We start from the raw sequence: 27,959 nt of genomic DNA on the forward strand, positions 1-27,959 counted from the left end.
GAGCTCACACGACACCAACTGGCAGCTATTTTGTAAGGAGGCGTAGAGGAGGAAGGGGTGAAGGAGGAGGAGGAGGTGAAAGAGATGGAGGCGGCATGGAAGTTTTTTTAAAACTTCCATTATGACAAACGCAGTATTCACAGCTAGATACTGCGTTTTGTGAAGAGGTACAATCATGGTAAATGCGCCTATTTACGACGGCGTGTGGCCCCCGGTGTAAACTGGCAGTTTTTTCACCATCATACTACCACACGTGGGAGCAGGCCGTCTGCCGTGAGGAGTTTCAAAGACGTATGCCAGCCAAAATGCTTCCATTCAGGCTAACTTGTGTTTGGTGTGTAAGGTACTGCGCTAGTGAACACAAAGTTTCGGCCTGTTCCTTGCAACTACCGTCGCTTTTGCCATCAACTATACATAGGGCAGCAAAACGAAAAAGTATCATAAGCAAAAACCTTCATGTACATCGATGGGTTGCGCACGTTCAAATCAATCATCTGTGTCTTTATTTCAAGCCTAGTTACGTTCCCTGCAGGACGAAAACGTTTCCCAAACATCTGCAGCCACGCCTATTGGGAGCCTAAAGACCAATAGTGTTGTAGCGCCCTCTGGTTGGCGCTCTTAGCCGGCGCCTTGGCGCCGGCTAGAAACGACGAGAATAAAGAGACGAGCGGCGCGTGCTTGGTGCGCCAGCACGGCACGGGCAGTTCGATTCCGGAAGCCTGCCACGCTGGTACTTTCTCTCTGGCGCTGCGCTGCGACCCCGCGGTTCCCGACAGTGGTGACTCCGGACTAAGACATGACCGACCCCAGCAACCTCGCGCCCTCGGGCCCTCTTCTGCCTGATGTTTCCTCGCGGCCGCCGGATGTCGCAGTCATACAGCTCCGTCTGCCCACCTTCGTGCGCAAGAACCCACACGTCTGGTTCGCCCAGGTCGAAGCCGTCTTCGATCTGCACCGCGTCACCTCGGAGACTACTCGGTTTCGCCACTTGCTTTGCAACCTGCCTCCGGAGGTGGCTGATGAAGTGGCAGACGTCATCGGTGCACCTTTGAACGATGCTCCGTACCAGCGGCTCAAGCAGAGTATTCTGGACCGAACCACGCCGTCTGAGAGCGTGCGCCTCCGGCACCTGCTCACCCACGAAGAGCTTGGAGATCGCCGCCCTTCCCAGCTGCTCAACACCATGCGACAGCTCGTGGGCGCGAGCAACATGGACTCCAACGGTGCACTTTTAAAAGAACTCTTTCTGCAGCGCTTGCCACAGTCCAATCGCATCGTTTTAGCTGCTGCAGGGGACTTGACCCTCGACCGCGCCGCCGAACTTGCTGATAAAGTTCACGACGCGACTTCTCCCTCAGTCACCCCCCTCGCTTCGACAGCAGAGTCATCGGCCGTTTCCCGCTTAGAGACTCGGATCGATCAACTCGCCGCTTCCATTGAAGCGCTTAGGACGTCCTCTGATCGTCGATGCGGCTCCTCCCCACGTCCTAGCCGCCGTTCGTCTTCCCCGGGTGGTTCTTGTTCGCGCAGCCCTCGAAGCTCGGCTATCTGCTGGTACCATCGCACTTTCCAGCACCGCGCCCGTCACTGCACTTCCCCATGCAGCTGGTCGGGAAACGCGCCGCCGAGATCACTAATGGCGGCAAGTGACCTCGCCTTACAACCTGGCCGCCTTTTCCTGGTCATGGATCGCATTTCTGGTTTGCGCTTCCTTGTAGACACGGGTGCTGAAGTCAGTGTACTACCGGCCACCAAGGATGAGCGTACTTCTAAGTCACCTGGACCTACACTTCGTGCAGCGAACTCTACCTCTATCGCCACGTATGGTCTGCGGTCCCTCACCCTCGACCTTGGTTTGCGACGCGCGTTCCGGTGGGTCTTCGTAGTAGCCGACGTCAATCAGCCCATCCTCGGCTCCGATTTCCTCACCCACTTTGACCTAGATGTCAGCATGCGTCACCATCGCCTGATTGACAGCAAGACGCGCCTTTCCATCCTGGGCATACTGTCTACTGTCGCTCCAACTGGCATCCGTACGCTGCTTCCCTTATGCCCGTACGCAAGAATCCTCGAAGACTTCCCTGAGGTCATGAGACCCTGCAACTTAAAGCAACCGCCCAAGCATAGCGTTACCCACCACATCGTCACGCGTGGTCCACCAGTCGCAGCTCGGCCGCGCCGCCTCTTCGGTGAGCGTCTGGCGACTGCTAAACGTGAATTCGAGCACATGCTGGAACTCGGTATTATCCGCCCATCGTCCAGCAACCACGCGTCTCCACTGCATATGGTTCCTAAGAAAAGTGGAGACTGGCGTCCGTGCGGTGATTACCGAGCGCTCAACGCTCAGACTGTCCACGACAGCTATCCCCTACCCCACATCCAGGATTTCACAAGCCACTTGGAAGGGTGCACAATCTTTAGCAAAGTGGACCTTGTCAAAGCGTATCACCAAATCCCCGTCGAGCCTGCCGATATCCCGAAGACGGCCATCACTACACCCTTCGGCTTGTTTGAGTATGTGCGCATGCCCTTTGGGCTACGCAACGCAGCTCAAACATTTCAAAGGTTCATTGCCGAGGTGACGCGCGGCCTTCCGGCTGTATTTGCGTACATCGACGACATCCTAGTCGCGAGTCCTACTCCACAAGATCACGAGCGTCACCTCCGAGAACTCTTTGAACGCCTTCAACAATTTGGCCTGGTTGTCAACGCCCAGAAATGCGTCTTCGGGACGTCCGAGCTCGAGTTCCTGGGGCATCACATCTCGGCGCAGGGAATTCGTCCTTTACCCTCTCACGTTCAAGCCGTGAAGGACTTTCCCGAACCTACCAGCCTCCGCCAGCTTCGTGAGTTCCTGGGCCTGGTGAATTTCTCGCGACGCTTTATACCCCACTGCGCCGAGCTTCTGCATCCACTGACTGAGCTTCTTCGCACAACCAAGAGTTCCTCATCCGCGATTTCCTGGTCTCCCGAAGCTCAAGCCGCTTTCAACGCTGCTAAACAAGCCGTCGCCGACTCGGTGCTTCTCATCCACCCGAGAACCGACGTGCCCACTCGCATCATGGTAGATGCATCCAGCGTTGCAATAGGCGCTGTTCTCCAGCAGAGAATCGACTCCGAGTGGCACCCGCTGGGTTTCTTCTCTCGGAAGCTCCAACCTGCCGAGACGCGCTACAGCGTTTTTGGTCGTGAGATGCTCGCCATTTACTCCACCATCCAGCACTTCCGGCACTTTTTGGAGGGCCAGTCCTTTCACGTTCTTACGGACCATAAGCCTCTGGCGTACGTTTTCCGTACGAACTCCTCCAAGTACGTTGCACGGGAACTCCGTCAGCTCGCCTATATATCGGAATTCACGACGGACATTCGGCACATCAAAGGCACCGACAACGAGGCGGCTGACGCGCTTTCACGCATTACCTCCATCGGCAGTGCTGCATCTGCTGTGGACTGGGAACGCCTAGCTCAGGCGCAGATTCAAGACCCTGAGCTGCAAGCACTGCGGGACCACCCGGGTTCCCTTCGTCTACAACTTGTGCCTCATCCGTTCGTGCCTGGCTCACTGTGGTGTGACATGTCAGCGGCGGCGCCTCGACCCTTCGTTCCGGCTGCCTTTCGTCGTGCTGTGTTTCGCTCGCTCCACGACATCTGCCACCCCAGCATCCGAGCCACGCAGCGCCTCATCACACAGCGGTACGTCTGGCCGAGCATCAACGCTGATGTCCGCCAGTGGGCCCGTTCGTGCCTCGCTTGTCAGACAGCCAAGGTGACCCGCCACACGAAGACCCCAACGCAGCCTTTTTTGCCACCTAGCTGTCGCTTTGACCACGTCCATCTTGATTTGGTCGGACCATTTCCTCCCTCCCGTGACTGCCGGTACATTCTCACAATGATTGACCGCTTCACCCGTTGGCCCGAAGCCGTACCAATTCCGGACATCACGGCAGAAACGGTCGCAAAATCCTTCGTTTCGACATGGGTTTGCCGTTTCGGCTGCCCCGGCATTGTTACCACGGATCGAGGCAGGCAGTTTGAATGCACCCTGTTCACTTCCCTCAGCCGCTTGCTTGGCACTAAACACTGCCGCACCACAGCATACCATCCCTGTGCCAACGGCATCGTTGAGCGGCTCCATCGCCAGCTAAAAAGTGCTCTCACTGCGCGCTTGGATAGAGAGCACTGGGTTGATCACCTTCCTGTAGTGCTTCTTGGCCTGCGTGCCGTCCTTCGTCGCGAACTCGGCTGTTCAACTGCTGAACTTGTCTACGGCGCACCCCTGCGGCTTCCTGGCGATTTGTTCGTCCCTACGGCCTCCTCGCCCCAGCCGCTTGAGTACCTCCAATGCCTGCAGGACTGCATGCAGCACCTGCGACCGGTCCCACCTCGGTCTTCAGACCACCGCATCTTTGTGCATCCCGACCTGGCGTCTTCGACACACGTTTTCCTCAGGCGGGACGCTGTAAAGGCGCCTCTTACCCCCTCCTACGATGGGCCGTACCGTGTCCTTAACAAGACCCACAAGTCCGCCACCATCCTCTTGAATGGCCGCGAAGAAGTCGTCTCGTTGGACCGCCTCAAACCGGCCTACCTCGAGACGCCACCCAACGAACTCCGCGCAGACATCGCAGGCATAAACACTCCACTGCTCGCCCCCAACACCAACGCCCGCCAGCCTCGCCGTCGCGTCACGTTCGACATTCCGTCTGGGCGGGGGCCCTGTAGCGCCCTCTGGTTGGCGCTCTTAGCCGGCGCCTTGGCGCCGGCTAGAAACGACGAGAATAAAGAGACGAGCGGCGCGTGCTTGGTGCGCCAGCACGGCACGGGCAGTTCGATTCCGGAAGCCTGCCACGCTGGTACTTTCTCTCTGGCGCTGCGCTGCGACCCCGCGGTTCCCGACAGTGTGATTGCATACCCATTTGGAGGTTTTTAGCAAATGCACTCAACCAGGGTTGCTAAATTTTTGTCAAATCAATTAGGAATCATAAATTGGTCTTTAGCCTTTCCTCTTTCTCCCCCGCTGTCAGTAAAGCCTCACACTATCTTTTACTCGGAAAGTAACAATTTCAACACAACATTAACCATTTGAAAGTGTTTGTCACCCTCGGATCACTTTTCGTCTTCCGCCCATGTCATACACTACAACTGTATAACAATAAAGAGCTTTATTTGAAACGACGGAGTGAAAGGGTCACAGGCTGGTTGCCGATGATGCACAGATTCAATTGTGTATTCGAATATCCTTCGGGCTGGTTTTTCCTATACGTCTATTTCCCTCAAGCTTAAGTTTATTCAAGTTTTACTAATCCGCCGGCGAACTCAATACGATAGATCTTGCGTTGCTTTCAAAAAAGACAAGTGCAAGATTGTTTTTCTTTCCGGCGGGTAATTATAGATGGGGTTTTCTGACGATTGCGTTTAGTAATTCGAGCACACATGGTGTGAGAACCAAAGGGATCAGGCCCTGACGGATTGCAGTACAGAAAAGGAAAGTTTGTTTTGTGTTGGTGAGAAATGATATTCTTGAAATTGACATGGACATTTCGGGGCAATACGCTCACCCGTAACAGGTTACTAAGACGCAAAACTGAGTTTTTCTAGCATAACACGAAATTGCCAAAATGGTCCCTTCAGTTTGAAGCCAAAATTTTACACAACTGATTCTAATCCATCGCTATCTGCTTTATCTGAATTAGCGAACTAAACTTGCCTCATTGTTGGATCTTTTGTGCCGTCGGATCTTTGGTCTCAGTGGATATTCAGGCTCGATTGCTCTTAACGTGTGAGTGGATCTTTCCTTTCGCTGATCATGCGACCAATTGGACCTTCCGTCTTGGTACTCTTTCGTCTCGTTGGCCATTCAGGCCACAAGCAATGAACCAGGGGTCTGTTTCGAAATCCTCTGCTAAGTGGCAAAGCTGTCGCGAAATCGACTGCTATGCGGCGTTTAGCAGGCGATTGCAATCGGCCTAGCAGACGATTTCAATCGTGTGCCAAGCGACACGCCAATCGTGTGCGGAAGACTAATTTCAACTGATAAAAGGTCGCGTGACCTTATGCTACCGGAGCGCGATGTCACATTTGCGGAACCTTGGTGCACGTTTGTTCCCGTTAGGACTTAGTCACCAGTGGCTTTCGCGTTATTCGTCTCCCATGCGTATGGAAATAGCCGAATTGTTAGTGTCAACATTGTTCTGTGAAAACGTCTGCTCGGAGTAGGGTTATTCACAGCCTTTCGCGCATCTTATGTACAGTCTCGTTAGCTGTATTATAAGTTTCCGGAAAGCATCTTATTGTTCCCTTGTGAAATTGAGACAAAAATTTAATTCTGCCAATACGATTCGACTACGAGTAAGTATGTCTAATTGTGCTTCGACAAAGCGGGCCCATCCGCCGCCGTGGCCCATTGGCGAAGGCGTTGTGCTGCTGAGCACGAAGGCGCGGTTTCGTGTCCCAGCCGCAGCGGCCGCTTTTCTGTTGGAGACGAAAAGCAAAAATGCCCGTGTGTACAAGATTTCGCCGCGCGTTGAAGATCCCTAGGTGGTAAAAATATTCCGTAGACATCCACTCCGGCGCACATCATCGGCTGCGCTGCTTCGGCGTGTTGAACCCAAAAATAAAATCAAAAAATCAAATCGACGAAGCAGGCCCGTGTTTCTGGCACAGCGCGTAATGGTGCAACTTAATCCTTTTTCTTTTCATTTTTCGGTCCCATCAAGAAACATGATGTTTATTTTTACAAAGTGCAAAAGTACACTTTCCGGGGTAGGCGCATTCAGGATAAGGTTCGCTGGCTTTTTAAGAACCGCCGAAGTGAAAACACAGCAAAAACATTTTTCAATTCGCTCCGTTACGTTAGAAAATAGTGTGGTTTGTGGCGCAAACTCGAACTGGGCTTTCAAACTAAAAACATTATCCACCTTTGCAACATGTAGGGAAGACTCAGGGAATAGCGGAGCTGGTAATCTTGGCTTGCTTTAACTTTTCTTTTCGTAGGTGTGGTCACCATTCTTAAAGGACGCCTGCAACGCTTTTCTTGACGTATTTTTCAGACTTTGCGTCTGCTATTCCTGCCATGCGCAAGACTTACGCAAAAGAATTATCCAGACGCGGGCGGAAACGGAAGAGTTATTTCATTTTTTTATTTAAAATACAAGCAAACTGAAGGTTGCACTCTCTCGCGAAAATCGGACGAATTTGGATCTCTTCCTACTTTCCCCGACGACGATGCTTCAGGGGACAAATGAAAGAAGGAAGAAACCGTTCTCAGAAAGTTTTATTCCCACAGTTGTCTGACCTAGGAAGTTGTTTTCTGCGCTTCTTGACGGCGTCGTTCGGAGGCACGGCTACCAATTCGTGATGCAGTGCCGGTGACTAGAACGTGGATCCGTCGCCGCGTTGATCTCTACCGTACCCTTCAAGCTATTTTTGGTTAACAGCAACATTGTTCATAACGTGGCTTCCCTTACAAAAATGCTTATTTACATTCCGTCGAGGTTCTCTTGGCATTCTAACAACTTTCTTCCTATCCTACATATACTATTGAGAGTTATCTGTAAACAGTCAATTTATGTTGACATCTGTCTCTTGAGGGTTGCATATTGAAACTCTACTTAATTTTTGTACACATTTGTGGTTTGACGGTTATATGTAGAAGGTCAACTTATTTTATGTTGACATTGGTCTGTTGACGGGCCTCTGTAGGATGACAACTGAAAGCAATTTGAGACCCTTCGTCACAAGCTGAACCTAACGCAAACATCTCCGTCGCTCGTTCAGGGGTCACGTTCCTTTTTTTTTCTTTTTTCTAAATACAAGGACAGGTGCTGCCTATTTGGGGAAGCCGATTTTCTTGACTTTAAACAAACTATGTTCTTTTGTTCGTATCAGGTTTAAATGTTTAAATACGCACGCACGAACGTACGGGCACACACACACACACGCACAAGCGCGCACACACACACACACACACACAACACACGCACGCACGCGCGCGCACAAACGGGCGCGCGTTTTTTTGACTAATCACACCTGTGCACTCTAAGAAAAGAACGGTATAAAAATCGGCCGCAATGGACGCTGAGAAAGTGGTTGGAAAGCAAAGCTTTAAACAACAACCACAATAATTGCCCATGCGGCGTCACTTCCATTCACACACGTGGCTCTACAAAGAGTGAAAGCATAGATTCTGCCAGCCGTTAGCTGAAATTCGCGGTGGCGGCATCCCGAACGCACCAGCAGTGTTGGCCACGGCCGGGATAGAGCGGTGAAAGCCGCCGCTGAAGCCCGGCCGTGTGTAGGCAGAATGAAAATGGAGAGGAGCGTCTTTCGAAGGGAGAGAAATGGGAAACTAGCCATCCTGATATGCTAGCTAGGGGCTACACCCCCGCGGGTTACAAGCGCAGACACCGAAACAATCCGGCATGTGAGCATAGTGATTCCTGTTTATACCGATTGAAACTAGTTAGTTTAGCAAGTTTGAGAATTGCGATAAAGTTGAGGGAACTTTTATAATCGCTATTTATCAGAACCCGTTGTAACTTTCACCTTTTGTAATACCTCTTAAAACACAAGCGAATTGGTATCCCCCATTTAGAAAACGGAGTCCCATTCGTAGCAAGCAGTGCGCAAAAAGGAGCGTTGCTCTAGCGGCCACATGTCTGTAAATTGTCTCCACATTTTGTTTTCCCATTCTGAAAACGATTTCTTAAGGTATGATTGCCGTACGACCACTTAATTCCGTTGGGTGCGGGGTACCCGATGTGCCGTCGAACAAATTCATCAAGCCGTTCGAAGGCACCGCACCATGGACGCGAAGCTGCACCAAAACAGGTCCAAAACAACCGTCGCTAAATCAGACGACAAAGCGGTACTGCCATGGAGGAAGTTCCTTCATGGGTACTGCCGACACCGATGCTGACGAGCTGGCGCTTCCGCGCGGGGAACGCTGGGTAAATTCGCAGCGCCATCTCTAGTGTGCTTCGGGAGAGGAACCCTCTGCCACCCCTCTCTCTCTCTCACCGCCGCATCCGCAGCGTTGAGAGTTTGTTGTCACTTTGCTTTAGAAGGCAATAACTTTCACTGTTCGTACGTCAAGCCGCGGAGTTTCTCCCACGGGCCAACAAGTTGGTCCCTTATCCGCAGTGGTTGCTCCTTCACAAACCACTTCCTTTGATTTTGCAGGGTGGTAAACATAGCTAATCAGCAGTTCCCTACAAGCGCCAGTCAGCGACATAAACCGCTCGCAACCACTCCTTACTACTGTGTTTTTATTAACGCAAACTAAGTGCTACAAGCCTGCAAGGAAGCCATTTCGTGCGTAAATAGTTTGCGAAAGACTGCGGGTACCACCTGTAATAATGGCGATAATAAAAAATCGCCGACAATGCTAATATAATCCCGCCCGCGCAGACGCTCTGGCCACTCTCGATACAAAACAGCCGCACCCGGCGCTGCGCCTTCGTTGCGTACCTCGGGGAGAGACGCGCCAGTCTCCCAAGCAGCCTCCGGCGGCCCACGTGCCGGTGCTCGCTTTTTCTTGTAACCAGTTCCGTTTGGATTGATTGCAGCTTGCAACTGTAAAGTAAAAGAGAAGGAAGAGAAGATATATTCAGTTATGAACGGCCCAGTGTTACACGGAATTGTATTTTGGAAATAATAATGTGCAGTTTGTAAACATGCGATGGGAGGCACGCCTCCCCGCGGTGTCGGCCTCCGACAAATGGCGGCTGTATAACCGTTTAGCGTAAGCGGTTGGCTGATCTTCAACAGGTGACGCTTGCACCGCACTTGTCACGACTGAACTTTAGAACGGGCCAAGTTCGTGTTCCGCCGTAGGCCTCTATGGTGCTCAGTGAAGTGTGCATTCAGAAAATGTGAAAGTCACGGGGGGAAAACTTGTGCAGCAGTCTGATGTTTCAACTGCGATTGGGACCTCAAGGTGTGGAACAAATCGCCATGCAAGTTCCATTCGAATGAAACTTCACAGTAACGGTCTGGGTGCGGCATTTTGCAATACAGCGCTTTCAGCACAGTGAGCGCGACACGGACACCAGGCTGCGCTGGATCGCCATTTTCCAACGGAAAAATGTTCTTCCAAGAACGCCGGCAAGTGTGTTATTTCATACCGTTGCGAAAGGCTGCTGGCAAGCGTAGTTAGTGCACCCCAATCAGCCTCCGCATGCGTGTTCTGAATAAAGCATGCCTCCTGATGCGTTTGCGGCTATCGTACGTGTCACCGGGAAGAAACGAGTCAGCCTGGCTCTTTAAGCCAATCATAGCGCTGGCTCGCAGAATATTTTGTACTTTTCAGTAGCCCATACGAGCTGTTCCACGGAGCACAATAACTAATCTCCTGTCACGTAATGTGCAGCAAAAGCGTTTTATCTCAGCGCTGGCGTCCCCGGAACCCCGCCGTTCGGAGCTGCCACTAAAGTAAGTCCAGCGCAGAAACCTGGCGTAACCTGCCTTCAGTAAGCATTGCATGTGGTTCGTCGCACTCCAGGCCTGTATTATGCGCCTTGGCGTAACGACTGCTAAGGCGTCGCGACAGTTGTTTTGCGCCGGAGGCTGCAGCTTCAACGCTATTTCCAAGCCTTAATGATCGTATGCAAGCAAATCCGCCCATGCTCATGAGATAAAACTGGGCCAACCAGTGTCTCAATGCCGTTTCACTTACATATGGGATCGGCAACCTTTCGATGCGGAAAGCCGAGTTGCATAAAGATGACAGTGCAAGGTCCGGACTTGAAAGGGGGGAAGGGGAAATTGGTCCAATTCAAAGAAAGTATTAGGAGATGTTACACGGCTAAGTATGAAGATAGCGTTCAATGCAATCTGGGAGCTATCTCAATTAATTCCTCTCTAACTAAATTTGATGCGAAAATTGTCTTGCCAGGCTTCAGATGAGAAGTGCGTAAAGGAGGGGCGTGCTGACGTCATGCCGGATGCCGGATACTACTTCCCGCGTGTCAGAAGTTGCCACCCTTTATACACATGCTTGAGGAATACACAAAAATTGAAAAAAAAGCAATCGCACCAAACTGCTATAAAACGCGTGAACAGGAGTTCTTGGCAATGGGTGCGACTCAGGATAGCGGCTAAAATCACTATGGGTAACATCTCGAAACTGATTGGTCTCTGAAGGTTAACACACCATATATATAGTCATCCATTAAGTGTCCACGCACACACACCCCAAAACTATTCCACAGTTCGCGCATAAAACCACACGGTGCTCGTCGCCGCGCCTGGCCCATTCAAGGTCACGGCGAAAAAACCTTCCAGAAAGGCCAGCAATGCCGAGTGATGTCACATCGTCGACTACGGCTGCGCCTGGCAGCCACTCTATAAACCATGTGTAAAAATGAACGGCACAGACAGTAAATGTGCGATTACAATGTCGCGTTTGTTTGCGGTTGCGTCCTTTCGGAAGTCGTACGATTCTGAGGTGGTGGTTAGGTTGTTATATTGCTGAAAGTGGCGCGTTCGAATGTGCGCTTCTGTAAAATGTTGATGATATTCCTCCAAGAAGCTGGCGCCATGATGAACACGACATACGGGATAGTGCTGTGATTTTTTTTTTATTTATGTTGCCTTTACGTGATCTTTAGAGAAGGCTAATTGCAATTAATTAGGCTCCGGTGTTGAAGTATTCACCGCAGTGACTTGAAATAGTCGCCTTTTCTCTCTGGATCACATGATGAGTTTACTATCAAAAACACTTCGGCTAGAAAGCGAGATTATGTATAAAGTCGACACCAAACTTTGTGGTTTTCAGATGTGTTTTAATTCATATACGGTGGCCAATGGTTGAAAAAAATTGGTGGGTTGTTGCTATGAAGTCTCTAGGCAATAAGTAGAGGGTCTTTTCAACCTACGTAGCTCTTGCCGACTTTGTGTAAACAACAAGGGAAATCAATGTTGGTAACAATATTTACGAGCGTTACCCTGAAGAATCTGTCCAGTGATTCAAAGGGTGAAGTCTTTAGCCTCGCGACTGAAACTTGACGTATACTCACCTAATGGATTCACGAAAAGGCGACAAAAAGTCGCACACACTGTTTTTTTAAAAAGGAATTGTGAGGCGCTCAAAAAAAAGCTCGCACGACGTCGAACTGCCGAAATTCAAAGCAGTCTCATGCGTTAACCAACTGCCCACCCCAAATTTTTATTATTATTACCATTCCTATGAAACGAAAAAGCAGGCTACAGTCATTTCATGAGGATAAAAGCATCTGCCACAATTGCAGTGATAAAAGATTAAAATTTCTTAGGAGGAGAAAGGTCCTCATTAATTGGTAACCAGTTAGGTTGTCCGCTTAGTGCCCTATATAGCTCACGTATGTTTACCATACTCACAATAAAATACCCTTTGGCGTACCGCGCTTTGGGATCGGCATGCCTGTCCGCCATCTTTGTGCGCCACAAGCTGTGCATTCAAGGGGCCAAGGTGAGAGTACTTGGCATTCAACGCCTCAGCGTTAACAGATATCTATGTGTGTTTGCGTGTGTGAAATTGTCTTCGGTTTTCGGGTATTCGGGCTGTGAAAACGTTTGTTCTTCATGAACGGATCTTGAGGATGATCCCCGTTTTGGTACTACTACAAAAAAGTACTGTAGAGCTCCCTCGTTTAACTCATGAAAAGCTGTCGCACAGTCCCGATATTTTTTTATGAAAGCCAAGAAATTTCCACTATAAAATTGCAGTTGTCTTTAGAGAGAGAGAGAAAGTAAAGCCCATCGGCTCAATGTGAAAGCTGTCGGAAGAGCAGAGCAATGATTCGCCATAATGGATGTAGCACCGTTATCAGCTCACTACTACCATCCAATGCAATTCCAATTTCTAGCCTTCGCGATGCTCGCTCCCCCCATGCGAAAAACTGCCTCAGCGAAAGTTTTGTTCTTTTTGTGCTTGTTTCTCCACCCGAACGTGCCGGCGTTGCAATGTCCCCCTTTTTTAGCTGAATATCCGAAAAAAAAAACCCGACGAGCCTTGCTACTAAATAGACGCGGACGTGTGCTGTTATTACATACATTTGGCCGCAAATGTATCTACAGTTTTCTTTGCGCTAAACTACGGGGAGATAAATGACAAGCGCCAGCGGTTCACTGGTTTCCAACGCTTATGACTATATAAACCACTTGGCTTTCGAAGCCTCTGGGTTATTCCGCGAGGACAGTCGGTGCGAAAGAACGCCGTGTGGCTCTACTTGGGTGCAGTGAGCGAGCTACGAGGACAAGGCGAGCCCCTGAACTGCCTTGCACTTAAAAGGTTTATTTGCTTCTAGGTGAACGGTATGGTAGTTCCCACTGTGAAAGCACGTCCCCAACGTAGAGACACTTCAGCCGGACTTATAACACCCAATATGCAGCCCACTTTGCGATGCTCGCCGACTACGCAACTTCTAGAGTCGACGCTGATATCCGCTGAGCATAGACATTGTCACATGGAGCGCTGACGGACAATTCTGCATAAATTGTAGCAAAGCGCGCAGGCGCCAGACGGCCAGCAATGGTGAGAGCATGAAAAGCGGCTCATTGTAACATGGTTTGAAAGTGCACACAACCGCTTTAAGCGGGCTGTAGTGTATGTTCTTCTTACTATCAGTGGTTAGGTTTTATGCTTTATTTAGGATAAAAATACGAACTGAAGGATTGTTTAGACTGTTTTGGTCGGTATATTGAAATGTACAAAATATAACAAGCTCAGCCAATGATCGGGTGCGTAGGGCGCACGCGTAGCGTCGTCATATCCGCAGGCTCGGGTGGGACGTTGGCAATGACGCAGTTCCTTGTATACTTGTTGAAATAAATCTTGAACCCCTTTATTTGTGAACGATCCTCATAATTCGTTTCGAGTCTCTATCTGAACGACCGATGATCCTACGTAGGGCCCGAAAAATACGTGTAAAACGTTGCCGGGGTCCTTCAGGAGAACGACACTAAAAAGCGAAGCTCTTCTTATTCAAGCTCAGTTAAATCAACGCCTGCCATCTATCTTCCAAAGTCTAAAGTGCCAACTGCAAAAGACACAAGACAAGTTCCACTTGAACTACGCTAAATCCAAGGTGAACGCCCGTGCTGCAAACACGAGGGAAATTCTGTGCGCCGCAAATGCGATGGTATCGGAATCAATAAAATTTTCCCACCTCCCCTCGAGGGAACCTCTGTGTAGATGCGACGCATACGGGGTTCCGTTTTTGTTTCCGTTAGGTTGATTTTCCCATTGCGTGAAACGTGCCGTGAACCCCCTGCCGCACCTATGACGCAACGTGGCGCGGCTATGACGCAACACAATTCAACACAATCCACTTTAATCCAATCCAAATCTACTCCAATCCAATTCAATCCAAGCCAAGCCAAGCCAAGCCAATCCAATCGAATCCAATCCAATGCCCCTGGCGAGAGAGTGTTCGCTATCGGAGAGGAGAGGGGGTAAGAGGCGGAGAGCGCAACTCGTGCGGCGAGGATAATGGGGGAGGGGCGGACGACAACGACGCCGACGCTGCATGGAGAAGGCGAGTGAATGAGATGCAGTCGCATCTGAAAAGGCAATAATGACGCAATGGGATAGACGCCGGTGTCATAACACGAGCGAACCAGTTTTGATTCAGCCCAATGGAAGCGTTTAATCTTGAGGCGTACACTCGTATGCACTGCTGGTGGACTCGTTGCCTCCTCTTCTTTTTGCTCGCACTGACAGGCTAGCTATTTCCATCTAGCTGCATCACTGAAGGGAATTTTCTGCTAACGATCGGCACGAACTGAAAAAAAGCTGTAACAGCTCCGCTTTCAAAAGACTTGCTTGAAGTATACCCTGGGGTCTTCATGGTTATATGCCCTTACCCGATCGTTTTGCTCCAGCCATTATTAATGACAGTCCTACCGGGTCGTGTGCAAAGATGCGGGCTGTGAGGGCTGCTTAAGAAAGGCGTAAGTGCACGGAGCGTTCACGATAGTTGTTTTGTTCGAGATGGTGGTCACAGTTTTGGAGTTTTGTTTCTCGGTTAATAGTACTGGATGGTGTTGAAGACCTTCTTGCCTGTTGAAGTCTCGAATTACGCTTCCTTGCACACTAACCACGATGTTACTGTGCCTATACCAGTAACGTCCACCAGACGTTATGTTGCAAATCCGAACGCATTGTTCTTGACGTAAATACTCCTTATTGGAGTGAGTGGTTGCCTCGCGTCCTCAGCCCCTACTCCATTAAAGAAATATACTCCGGGTGTTTTCAGACTCCCTGTCCGCCTGTTCCGGCTGGGCTTTAGAGCGTCAGTCATTCAGGGAGAAGTTACGCCAGTCATTTCATTTTATATACAATCAAAAGTTGACCAAACGATCCTCCATCTTGCAATTTTTGCTGACCTACCGAACAAGATGGGATTCCCCCGCTGGTGCCGCTACGACTCATAGCTTTTTGAAATGAAACTAAAAAAAATTGATTCAGCGCCATTCGAGATTTAACGAAGCATTTCGAGTTCCTAACGCTCTCAACACGACTAAGAAGACCAAATCCTGCCACGTTTCTAGGAACAGCTTCGTGTCCTTAAATAAGCGACAGCAGATCTGAGCGTTCACAACTTTCTGCGTGCCGGCGCAGTCGCAGACGCCGACACTAGACGAAACCGTACGGTTAGCTTCCGGCCCATAAGATGTGTCAGAATTTGCTGCCGACATAGAAACTGCTGAAGCTCCTGTTCCCGCTCAATGCGAGGTTATGGACGCTATTGACTTCCTTGGGCGTTGTACTGGGGCTCACGAGGGAACCGACGACGCGTTGAACGCGATTGCGTGCTGCAAAAATTGTTTTTGCCCCATGCTAACGACGGACACGAATCCGAAAATCACGCGCTTTTTTTGCTAGAAATAAATTTCTTTTCACCCATAGCCATTGCGTTATAATTTATTTATGGTCACCGGTGTCTGTTAGCGCACCCTAAATTATGAGCACGGTAGTTCCGTGGCAGCCGCAAGTACACTGCCGTGTTATTGCCTCCCTTTTCACATAAAATATATATGGAATTATCTGTTTCTAAAATAGGGGTTTTTCGGTTTCATGAAATATTTCGCTGTTCCCTGTGACTTCGTGAGATCGCCTCCGAACTATATATATATATATATATATATATATATATATATATATATATATATATATATATATATATATATATATATATATATATATATATATATATATATATATGTATATACAGAGTGTCCCAGCTATCATGCACCAAGATTTTAAAAAAGAGTAAAGGCGTAACTCGAAGAAAACCTAGTGCATAATGTTCGCAGTACTGTGAAGAAGCGGAGAGTAATTTTTTGTTAAGGAGACTTAATTAACTAATTGTAATTAATTATCTAACTCGAGAAATACTGTCCTAATCACTAAAGTGTCAATGAGGCACTTGTAGGTAACCACGAGGGGCATCTAACTGCGGTATTTTCAGCGATGAACTAATTGCGTACACATTTATTCTGACTGATAAAGAAAACCCGCGAAATATGAAAAATACCACGTGACGGCGCCTCCGCGCGCACCGTAAAGCAACGCCCTCAAACAGGCTGCCTCTGAGTTAGCCTGAATGAAATAGACAAAAGAAAGAAAGAAGAAATCGCGACCGAGTTTGTTCGTTATCTGCACACGAGTCCCGCGAATTTTGCTGCTGCTGCTCCTTCCATGCATGCTATTATCAAGGTGATGCGCTGTCTCTTCGGGCGGGTAACACGCAAAGCAGTTGCTTTCAATCAGCTTTGTTTGGGGACGCTGCTTCACAATGCGCGCGTAAGCGTCGTCACGTGGTATTTTTCATATTTCGCGGGTTTCCTTTATCAGTCAGAATAAATGAGTACGCAATTAGTTCGTCGCTGAAAATAGCGCAGTTAGATGCCCCCCATGGTCACCTACAAGTGCCTCATTGACACTTTAGTGATTAGGACAGTATTTTTCGAGTTAGATATTTAATTACAATGAATTAATTAAGTCTCATTAACGAAAAAATTACTCTCCGCTTCTTCACAGTACTGCAAACATTATGCACTAGGTTTTCTTCGAGTTACGCGACTTCTCTTTTTTTAAATCTTGGTGCGTGATAGCTGGGACACCCTGTATATATATATATATATATATATATATATATATATATATATATATATATATATATATATATATATATATATATATATATATTTGTATGTATATATTTGTCTATTTCGAATACTGTTAGCCCTTTTCGGGCTGGTACAGGGTGGGAGGATATACACATTTTGTCACCACATCAAGCAATGAAACAAAATAAACACATAAGGAGAGGTACATTTCCAACTTTCGTTCTAATGATTGTACAGTCATTGCGTCATCAAAAATCTGTGCATCAAGCGCATTCCAATCTTCTATTGTCCTAACAAGGGGAGAATATTTAAAAACATCACTGCTGGCATTGTAAGGGGTAAAAACATACGGGTGATTCACACGGGGAGAGAGTCTGCCATGGCGGGACAAATAGCGCGACTGATCTAAATTGAATTTATTAGTAAAGAGTTGGTATAAAAACTTCAGTCGTGCGATTTTTCTGCGTGTTGACAGTGTTCATAAATTTGCCCCAGCGAGCAAGGTGGTTACGGATTGTGTTTTGCGATACTCGGAAAATATAAACCGCACTGCAAGTCTCTGTATTCGTTCAAGTTGGTTAATCTGATATGGCTGGTGAGGGTCCCATATAATACTACCGTATTCCAAAGAAGGACGTACGACGGCTGTGTACGCCTCAAGCTTAACTTCAGGTGATGCATGCACCAATTTTCGTTTCAAACATCCAAGTTTCGCTGAGCAGATCCACATATGTTAGTTACATAATCCGTCAATTGAGGTTACTCGAAATAGTTACACCAAGGCATTTGAGCTTTGCAGCGCGTTTATATATATATATATATATATATATATAGCTAATCAGAATAGGAAATGAGGGGCTCGTTGAAAATAACACAGAAAAATAAGGGTTGGCAGTCGAGAAAACCTCGGAAAGCAAAGGGGAGGATGTGGTAGATCATTGAAACAGATTAAGAATTTGGAAAGAAAGAAAGAAAGTGAAGAAAAAATGCCCGCCAGGTGGGATCCGAACCCACGACCTCCAGAATACCGGTCTGGTGCGACATTTTTTCTTCACTTTCTTTCTTTCCAAATTCTTAATCTGTTTCAATGATCTACCACATCCTCCCCTTTGCTTTCCGAGGTTTTCTTGACTGCCAACCCTTATTTTTCTATATATATAGACAGAAAAGGTAGGCAGGTCAAGAATACCTCGGAAAGCAACGGGGAGGTTAGGGAGATGACGAATTTTTTGAGTCGAAAAGAAAGTGGTGAAAAAATGCCCGCCGGGTGGGATCCGAACCCACGACCTCCAGAATACCGGTCTGGTGCGATAACCACTACGCTACCGGCGGGGCTGTTTCTCCAGCACTTTCTCGGGTATTTATGTTAAGGTATTTTTGTTTGCTGCACTTGCGCGTGGTAGCCAGCGCCACTCGTACTACTCGGGTGAAGGATCCCACCCGGCGGGCATTTTTTCACCACTTTCTTTTCTACTAAAAAAATTCTTCATCTCTGTCTATGACCCACCACAACCTCCCCGTTGCTTTCCGAGGGTTTCTTAACTGCCAACACTTATTTTCTGTCTTAGTTCACGGAGCCCCTCATTTCCCATTTTCTGATTCGCTATTTATATATATATATATATATATATATATATATATATATATATATATATATATATATATATAGCGAATCAGAATAGGAAATGAGGGGCTCGTTGAAAATAACACAGAAATAAGGGTTGGCAGTCGAGAAAACCTCGGAAAGCAAAGGGGAGGATGTGGTAGATCATTGAAACAGATTAAGAATTTGGAAAGAAAGAAAGAAAGTGAAGAAAAAATGCCCGCCAGGTGGGATCCGAACCCACGACCTCCAGAATACCGGTCTGGTGCGATAACCACTACGCTACCGGCGGGGCGATTTTTCCATTCACTTTCTGGGGTATTTATGTTAGGTATGTTTGTTTCCTGTTCTTGGGGGTGGTAGCCAGCGCCATTCGGACTAATCGGGGTGAAGGGGACCTTCTTTTTAACCCCCGGGTCGTGACTCGAGTGTCTACGACATGTACAGAGTGGTCGACCAGCTTTGAACCCTCTTAAGCTCCCTTTGGCAACAAGACTGCCAGAACAGAGACCCTCGCTATGCATGTAGCGAATCAGAATAGGAAATGAGGGGCTCGTTGAAAATAACACAGAAATAAGGGTTGGCAGTCGAGAAAACCTCGGAAAGCAAAGGGGAGGATGTGGGAGATCATTGAAACAGATTATGAATTTGGAAAGAAAGAAAGAAAGTGAAGAAAAAATGCCCGCCAGGTGGGATCCGAACCCACGACCTCCAGAATACCGGTCTGGTGCGATAACCACTACGCTACCGGCGGGGCGATTTTCCCATTCACTTTCTGGGGTATTTATGTTATTCATACCTTCATTTATGTTATTTATGGTATTTATGTTATTCAAACATTCATACCTAACATAAATACCCCAGAAAGTGAATGGGAAAATCGCCCCGCCGGTAGCGTAGTGGTTATCGCACCAGACCGGTATTCTGGAGGTCGTGGGTTCGGATCCCACCTGGCGGGCATTTTTTCTTCACTTTCTTTCTTTCTTTCCAAATTCTTAATCTGTTTCAATGATCTACCACATCCTCCCCTTTGCTTTCCGAGGTTTTCTCGACTGCCAACCCTTATTTCTGTGTTATTTTCAACGAGCCCCTCATTTCCTATTCTGATTCGCTACATGCATAGCGAGGGTCTCTGTTCTGGCAGTCTTGTTGCCAAAGGGAGCTTAAGAGGGTTCAAAGCTGGTCGACCACTCTGTACATGTCGTAGACACTCGAGTCACGACCCGGGGGTTAAAAAGAAGGTCCCCTTCACCCCGATTAGTCCGAATGGCGCTGGCTACCACCCCCAAGAACAGGAAACACACATACCTAACATAAATACCCCAGAAAGTGAATGGGAAAATCGCCCCGCCGGTAGCGTAGTGGTTATCGCACCAGACCGGTATTCTGGAGATCGTGGGTTCGGATCCCACCTGGCGGGCATTTTTTCTTCACTTTCTTTCTTTCTTTCCAAATTCTTAATCTGTTTCAATGATCTACCACATCATCCCCTTTGCTTTCCGAGGTTTTCTCGACTGCCAACCCTTATTTCTGTGTTATTTTCAACGAGCCCCTCATTTCCTATTCTGATTCGCTACATGCATAGCGAGGGTCTCTGTTCTGGCAGTCTTGTTGCCAAAGGGAGCTTAAGAGGGTTCAAAGCTGGTCGACCACTCTGTACATGTCGTAGACACTCGAGTCACGACCCGGGGGTTAAAAAGAAGGTCCCCTTCACCCCGATTAGTCCGAATGGTGCTGGCTACCACCCCCAAGAACAGGAAACACACATACCTAACATAAATACCCCAGAAAGTGAATGGGAAAATCGCCCCGCCGGTAGCGTAGTGGTTATCGCACCAGACCGGTATTCTGGAGGTCGTGGGTTCGGATCCCACCTGGCGGGCATTTTTTCTTCACTTTCTTTCTTTCTTTCCAAATTCTTAATCTGTTTCAATGATCTACCACATCCTCCCCTTTGCTTTCCGAGGTTTTCTCGACTGCCAACCCTTATTTCTGTGTTATTTTCAACGAGCCCCTCATTTCCTATTCTGATTCGCTACATGCATAGCGAGGGTCTCTGTTCTGGCAGTCTTGTTGCCAAAGGGAGCTTAAGAGGGTTCAAAGCTGGTCGACCACTCTGTACATGTCGTAGACACTCGAGTCACGACCCGGGGGTTAAATAGAAGGTCCCCTTCACCCCGATTAGTCCGAATGGCGCTGGCTACCACCCCCAAGAACAGGAAACAATCATACCTAACATAAATACCCCAGAAAGTGAATGGGAAAATCGCCCCGCCGGTAGCGTAGTGGTTATCGCACCAGACCGGTATTCTGGAGGTCGTGGGTTCGGATCCCACCTGGCGGGCATTTTTTCTTCACTTTCTTTCTTTCTTTCCAAATTCTTAATCTGTTTCAATGATCTACCACATCCTCCCCTTTGCTTTCCGAGGTTTTCTCGACTGCCAACCCTTATTTCTGTGTTATATATATATATATATATATATATGAAATACATATGTAGACAGAATAAGGGTTTGCAGTCAAGAAAACCTCGGAAACCAAAGGGAATATAACGGAATATAAGGGCGGAATATAGCTGAATATAACGGAAATACGGAAACCAAAGGGGGGAATGCGTTACGTCATAGAAGGAAATGAACAATTTTTTGAGTCAGAAAGAAAATGGGGAAAAAATTCCCGACAGGTGGTATCCGAACCCACGACCTCCAGAATACCGGTCTGGTGCGATAACCACTACGCTACCAGCGGGGCTGTTTCCACAGCACTTGATCGTGTATTTATGTTAAGGTATTTTTGCTTCCTGCACTTGGGGGTGGTAGCCAGCGCCACTCGGACTACTCGGGGTGAAGGGGACCTTTTTTATTATCCCCGGGCCGTGAATCGAGCATCTACGACATGTCGAGAGTGGTCGACCAGCGTTGAACCCTCTTAAGCTACCTTTGCATCAAGACTGAACGAACAGAGGCCCTCGCTATGCGTGTAGCGAATCAGAAATGGGAAATAAGGGGCTCAGTGAATTAAAACACAATAAGGGCTGGCAGTCAAGAAAACCTCGCAAAGCAAAGGGGGGAATGCGTTACTTCATAAAAAGAAATGAAGAATTTTTCTAGTCGGGAAGAAAGTGCTAAAAAAATTACCGCCGGGTGGTATCCGAACCTAAGTCCTCCAGAATACCGGTCTGGTGCGATAATCACTACGCTACCGGCGGGGCTGTTTCCCCACCACTTTATCGGGTATTTGTGTTAAGGTATTTTTTGCGTCCTGCACTTGGGTGTGGTAGCCACCGCCACTCGGATTACTCGGGTGAAGAGGACCTTCTTTTTAACCCCCGGGCCGTGACTAGAGCGTCTACGACATGTCGAGAGTGGTCGACCTGCGTTGAACCGGGTCCGCATTGTAGCGGATCAGAAATGGGTAATGAGGGGCTCAGTGAATTAAGACAGAATAAGGGTTGACAGTCAAGAAATCCTTGGAAAGCAAATGGGGGAATGTATTATATATATATATATATATATATATATATATATATATATATATATATATATATATAATTAAACAACTGGTGGTTTGCTGACGTTTAGACTGGAGGTACAGTCTTCATCTTAGTAACGTACAAAATAGAAGCACACACGCCTGCATAGGTGCGGAAGTTGTGCTACAGTGCGCCCTTGTTCAGAACATAAGTTTGCTTGTTAGGGCGATGGAACTCAGGGTTTGTATACAAGTGCGTACAAACCACAGAAATTTACGCAGCACAGACTTCTGCCCGTAAACTTACAGTGGAAATAGCCAGCAATAATCATCAAGGAGTGTCACTGGAAGAACTACATCATGTTAAGGAATTTCGTATCAATCTTTGCAGGTTCCTCTGTCCATTGGACATACAGGTAGTACTCTTGTAAGAGCACGTGGAATACTTCATTGTGAAGGACTAAGTTCTTCTAAACCGCTGCGTTGTAACACAGGAACAAACGCCGATAGCTCTGACAATGTGCTGAGGGCTGTTTTTGCTCGGGAGGCCATTACAGAGGGTGCTTTGTAGATGTCACAGGATTTGACATATTTTTTGACATTTGCATACATGTTCCGCCAATAAAAGCGGTGCAAAATATGGTGGTTATTTTCTGAACGACTTGATGTCCAGTTGCCATAAATACGCGCACTGAGCAAGGCACTGGTTCCTTCAGGGAGCAGGGGACCATTAGTTGCTTGTATTGTCTGCCGGAACGAAGTCGAGATTTACGATATAGCAAACTCTTGTCTAGGAAGAACTTATGAATTCTTCTATTCCTTGAGGTGAATTCAGTGCCCGTTTTCTGGAAGCACTCTTACAGAGTGGGGTCTTCCTCTTGCATCACATTTAGTACCTATCTAATAATTCCACTGGCGGCAGCGTGAATTGTTGCGGGTTTCTCGCTCTTCGTTACACAAATGAGTTTGAGTGCTTCCGTCCTCTCCCCTCTGTGGAGGTGTAGGTAATTTTCATTTTTTTTTCTGAGAGGTGCCTTAAGTTTCAGTTGAATGAGGCTGCCGGTTATGGTCAGGCTGGTTCGGATCTCGGACACCTGGTGCATCACCCATTACAATGCCGTGAATAAGGGGTGGCATACAGCTAGAGAAAATATTTCCCCGAGACGTAAGTCGTGTGCACAGGGATATATGCCTCTTCAAGACGGCGAGTTGTCTTGTCCGGAAAATTGCAACCTTTATTTTAACAGTGAAACACTCTACAGAGAACAAGCCCCTTTTTATAATGACAGTGTTGCTGCCAGAATCTCGCACAAGCCATATTTGTTTTCAGGCGAATACTCCAACTAGGGCTGGAAAGTCCCAGAAAGGTGTTTTGGCTTGTTTGTCGTGATTTTCAGGCCTCCCGCTTGAAGGGTCTTTGTGGAAACTTGCGCTAGGAAGGGGAATGCGGATTCGCCTATCACGGTCCACATAAACCATACACACCCTGACCCCATTTGCGGGCTCCTTGATCGGCAGTTTTGAGATTTATGGCCGGGTTTGTGACATTAAAACCAATTAACGTGTTGTTCCTACAAGCGCCAGTCATGGGCACGGTGCCCAATTATACTACATATAAAGCATGTGAGAGCTTTTCTTGAAGGCCCCGGTTCCCCACTGGGCCCTGGTAGTTTTTTCCGCCGCCATCCGTTTCTTTTCCACAGGTTGGTGATCTTCTCTGCTCCGAAGAAATGATGACATATTCCGCCATTTCTCTCACCGTTTTTCAGTTCCTTTCCCTCATGAAGTTAACAAGTTTGGAATGACAGCGCTTTAAAACTTGCTCAGCTGTCATTTTATCTCGTAGGCCCTCGTACGTATTTTGGTACTTGGGGCGTCTCTATCTCCCATTCGAAGTATCCTGAGCGCCGCGAAAGGAATTGAACTTCGGTTTCTTCAGCTTTTGCTTGTGTCTGTGTAAATTTTTATTGCACCGTTGAGCCGTAACTCGGAAGCGCTGCAGAAGGTCCAACATGACATGACCGTAGTTTAACGAATCCTAGGGCTCGGGTGTCATCCTTCCAACTAGAGCCATGGCTTCTACACAATGTCAAAGCAATGACCCATTTGTCTTCCGGCGAGCTCTGAGAACGGGCGATCCATTCAAATCTGACTAGATATGCGCCCAGATCGTCCCCTCGTTCCTCGAAGGGGGATTAGTTGATGGGGACTGATCGTCATGCTGCTTGAGGGTTGAGCTACGGGTTACTGCTGAGGGTTGCCACCACGCTCGTGAAGTCTAATCTTCAGCTGCTGAACCTCCACCTCACGCTCTATTGTTTCTTTTGCCGCAATAGCAGCGAGCTCTGCTGCTAACCAGCTCGCTTCGAGTTCAGCGGTGCTGTCTTCACTCATGCGGGCGTGCGTATTTTTAATCCTTTGTAGTAGTTCAGCGCCCCCAAGGCCTAGCTGACTTCCAGCTGAGATCAACTTCTCAACTAACATGTTGTCGCTTCCGCTCAGAGATCTGCTGTCACCGCTCAGGTCCGACACTTGTAAGTTGAGAATGAAGCATCCTGCCGTCTTGTCGCAGACGCCAATTGTGATGTTATCGGCAGAATATTTTGACCTTGGGTATGTAGCAAGGTCTTATGTGAGACGCATGAAATTGGGGAAAGGGTGAAAAACGTCAAAATCATAGTCTTTCGTGAAAGGCCGTAGGTTGGGCGGGTGACAGCAGTGGCAACAGAGATTAGGTAGCGTAACAGCGGCGGACCAGCAGCAGCCGGCGATAGCGACGGTACTTCAGCCACGTCTGACGTGCAGACACGGAAGTCTAGGTCAATACACCAATCGCGGAGGTGGTCACTGGTGAATGGCACTGGCGCTGGCCTTGTGCACTGGAAGTCTAGTCCACTGCCGCAGTGTTTGCGTCCCTGCAACAGGCCACTAAGGGGTAGCACAATTACGACTACTGCTCCCCTTCTTTCTCGCCTTCCGTGCTCTCTTGCTTATCCGCTATGTTCTATCTTTTTCAGCTTCATCTCCATCATCGTCGCCATGCCCACTGTGAGCCGCCTATTAAAACACTAGACGGGGCGGTCTGCGGGAACTTCGGGATGGCGTCTATTTTCGTTGTCCTTGCAGCGCTCATGGTTTCAAGATAGTCTGGAAACAAAAACTCACACATGGCGCGAAAAAGTAAGGTTAATAGAGACAGAGACACACGAGAAGGACATTAAAAATAAAAATAAATGTTTACTGACGTTTCGGGAAGAGGATTCCCTTTCTTCAGATATATAAATATATATATATATATATATATATATATATAATAATGTGTATAAATATTGTCGTGAGGGGTATATTCCTTAGTTGCTGCAGCATAACACACAAAGTAAAAGTATGCCCTTCTTAGACTTTATTTCCAACGTTTCGACCTCAGACAGGTTTTCTTCGGGAATGACAGCTTTGGGAAAAAATCGTACTTACTATGGGTGGTGGCTGCGCCCCGAAACACAAGCCACATGGGAAAATAACACATAAGCGACCACACACACCACACAGAGCTTATTCTGCTGAAGGCAAGCGAAAAGTCCCCCCAAAACCATCCAACCAAAAACAAACAAACAAACCTGGAAAAAAAGTGGGCGGGGGCGAGAAGGAACATACTGCATGAACACGAGTGTTGTAGATGATACGGAATGCGACAAGTTCATGAGTGGCCAAAGCCCGAAAAACATCCCCTATCTCCAAGAGGGGAAAACTACAAAGCACATGCCGCCACGAGCAGTAAGTTTACATGCGCGTCACCGTTAACAAGGATTAACTACCGACCATCTTCAGTGGCAAGGTCAAGAATGCAAGCGGGGCCAGTTACTGTAATTGGAGCCCAGGCAGCTTCCGTGACCGTGCGGGGTCCTACAAAAACCAATGGGGGAGCTCATTTGAGGCGTCCCTCTCCCCGCCATCGCCTCCCTCTGTACACGGCGTAGCATTGTGTCGCGCAAAGTAATGCACTGCGTGTTAACTGTTAGCAGTCGGCCTGTCGCCCGCACGCGTGGACCCCTGGTCTTATTCCGCGAAAATATGGCGGAGCGCGGCAATTTGTACAAAAATGAAAACAAGAAGAGAGGGCCGACGGTCGGTGTGTGCCGTTCCTCCGGGGAAACCAAAAAATCGAATAGAAAAGAAAAAGGACAGAAAAAAGGGGAAAGAGAAGCAAAGCAAATCATGAGCGAAAAGACAGGAAGGACGCCCGCATGCCGTGAGCACTAGCATTGGGGATCACCATGTGAATACAAGACACTCGAGGCATAAGCCACAACAGACACAAAAGTAACATACTTGTTACACGCCCGGTTGAAATTGGAAGCTTCAACATTCGATTTCACAATTCCCAATGATAAAATGGGTATGACATCTGGTGACATAAACAGGCAATGGGTATAATGTGGCTAATAATGAGGCGTGTTATGCTTGCTAAGCGCTGAGACAAGGAAATGAGAGAGAAAAAAAATAGCGGGAGCGGGAAGGGAAGTGTTGGTAAGGGGTCAGAAGCAGACGATACAATTATAGTTACCGCGGAACATAGCGGTAGGTTGTTGACGTTTCAATGCACAATTTCACACCTGAAGCAACAGGCTGCCTGTGCACCTCAGACCGTGCAATGCCTTGCGTGGGAAAGGCGAGTGCACACGAAGGGCTTAATGTAGGCATAGGAAAAAGACAAAACTACAAGGTGGCTTGCCTGTAGGAGAATAAGCTAAGTATGGTGTGCGTGGTCGTTTGTGTGTATGTTTCGCTGTTGCTTGTGTTTCGGTGCGCCGCCCCCACCCTGAGTCTGTATGATTTTTTCACTACAAAGCTTTCCTTTCTGAAGAAGACATGTCTCAGGTCGGAACATTGGAAATAAAGTCTCTGAAGAGCGTCCTTTTACTTTAAGCATCTCTCTCTATCTCTCTCTCTCTCTCTATATATATATATATATATATCTATATATATATATATATATATATATATATATATATATACAGAAAGATAGGTAAGCAGTCTACGACGCCAAAGGAGGCATAGGGGTGTGGTTAGGCTCTTTTCTTTTGTTACTACGGTTAATGAAGTGAACATTTTTTTAAATATACAGAAGAAAGAAACAAAAACACGCGCCCAGAGTGGGGACCGAACCCACGCCGTTCGATTACATGTCGAATGCCTTACCAATTCGGCTATCTGGGCGACTGTGTTCTCCCTCACTTTCTGGGCTATTTATATTTACTAGGAGTGTATCTTACACTTGAGGGTGGTAGCCAGCGCCACTCTGACTACACGGGGAGAAGGGGACCTTCTTTTCAACCCCCGGTGCCTGACTCCAACGTCTACAGCGTGTCATGAGCGGGTAACTGGCGGGAAGCCCTCTTATGCTACCTAGGCATCAAGGCTGCCAGAAACGAGACCCTCGCTAGGCTTTCGCAGAATAATACAGTAAGGAAATGAGGGGCTCGTTGAGGAAATACAGAAAGATAGGTCAGCAGTCTACGACGCCAAAGAAGGCATAGGGGTGTGGTTAGGCTCTTTTCTTTTGTTCACTTCATTTGTTCACTTCATTAACCGTAGTAAAAAATGAAAAGAGAAAATGAATGTAATTAGGTTTTGAACGAAGCTATGCAGGGGCCTGACCCAAAGCCAAAGAGTCTTGAAATATTTATTTTTATTTTCCGGAGTGGCAAAGCAGGTGTCAGCGTGGCTGCGGCGTACTCATTAAAGCACTTTTATAGTTATACCAGCAGCTTCGTCC

Source organism: Haemaphysalis longicornis, unplaced genomic scaffold, assembly GCF_048455015.1.
Source record: "Haemaphysalis longicornis isolate Haplotype H1 unplaced genomic scaffold, Haemaphysalis longicornis Haplotype H1 scaffold_13, whole genome shotgun sequence".
NCBI lineage: Eukaryota > Metazoa > Arthropoda > Arachnida > Ixodida > Ixodidae > Haemaphysalis > Haemaphysalis longicornis.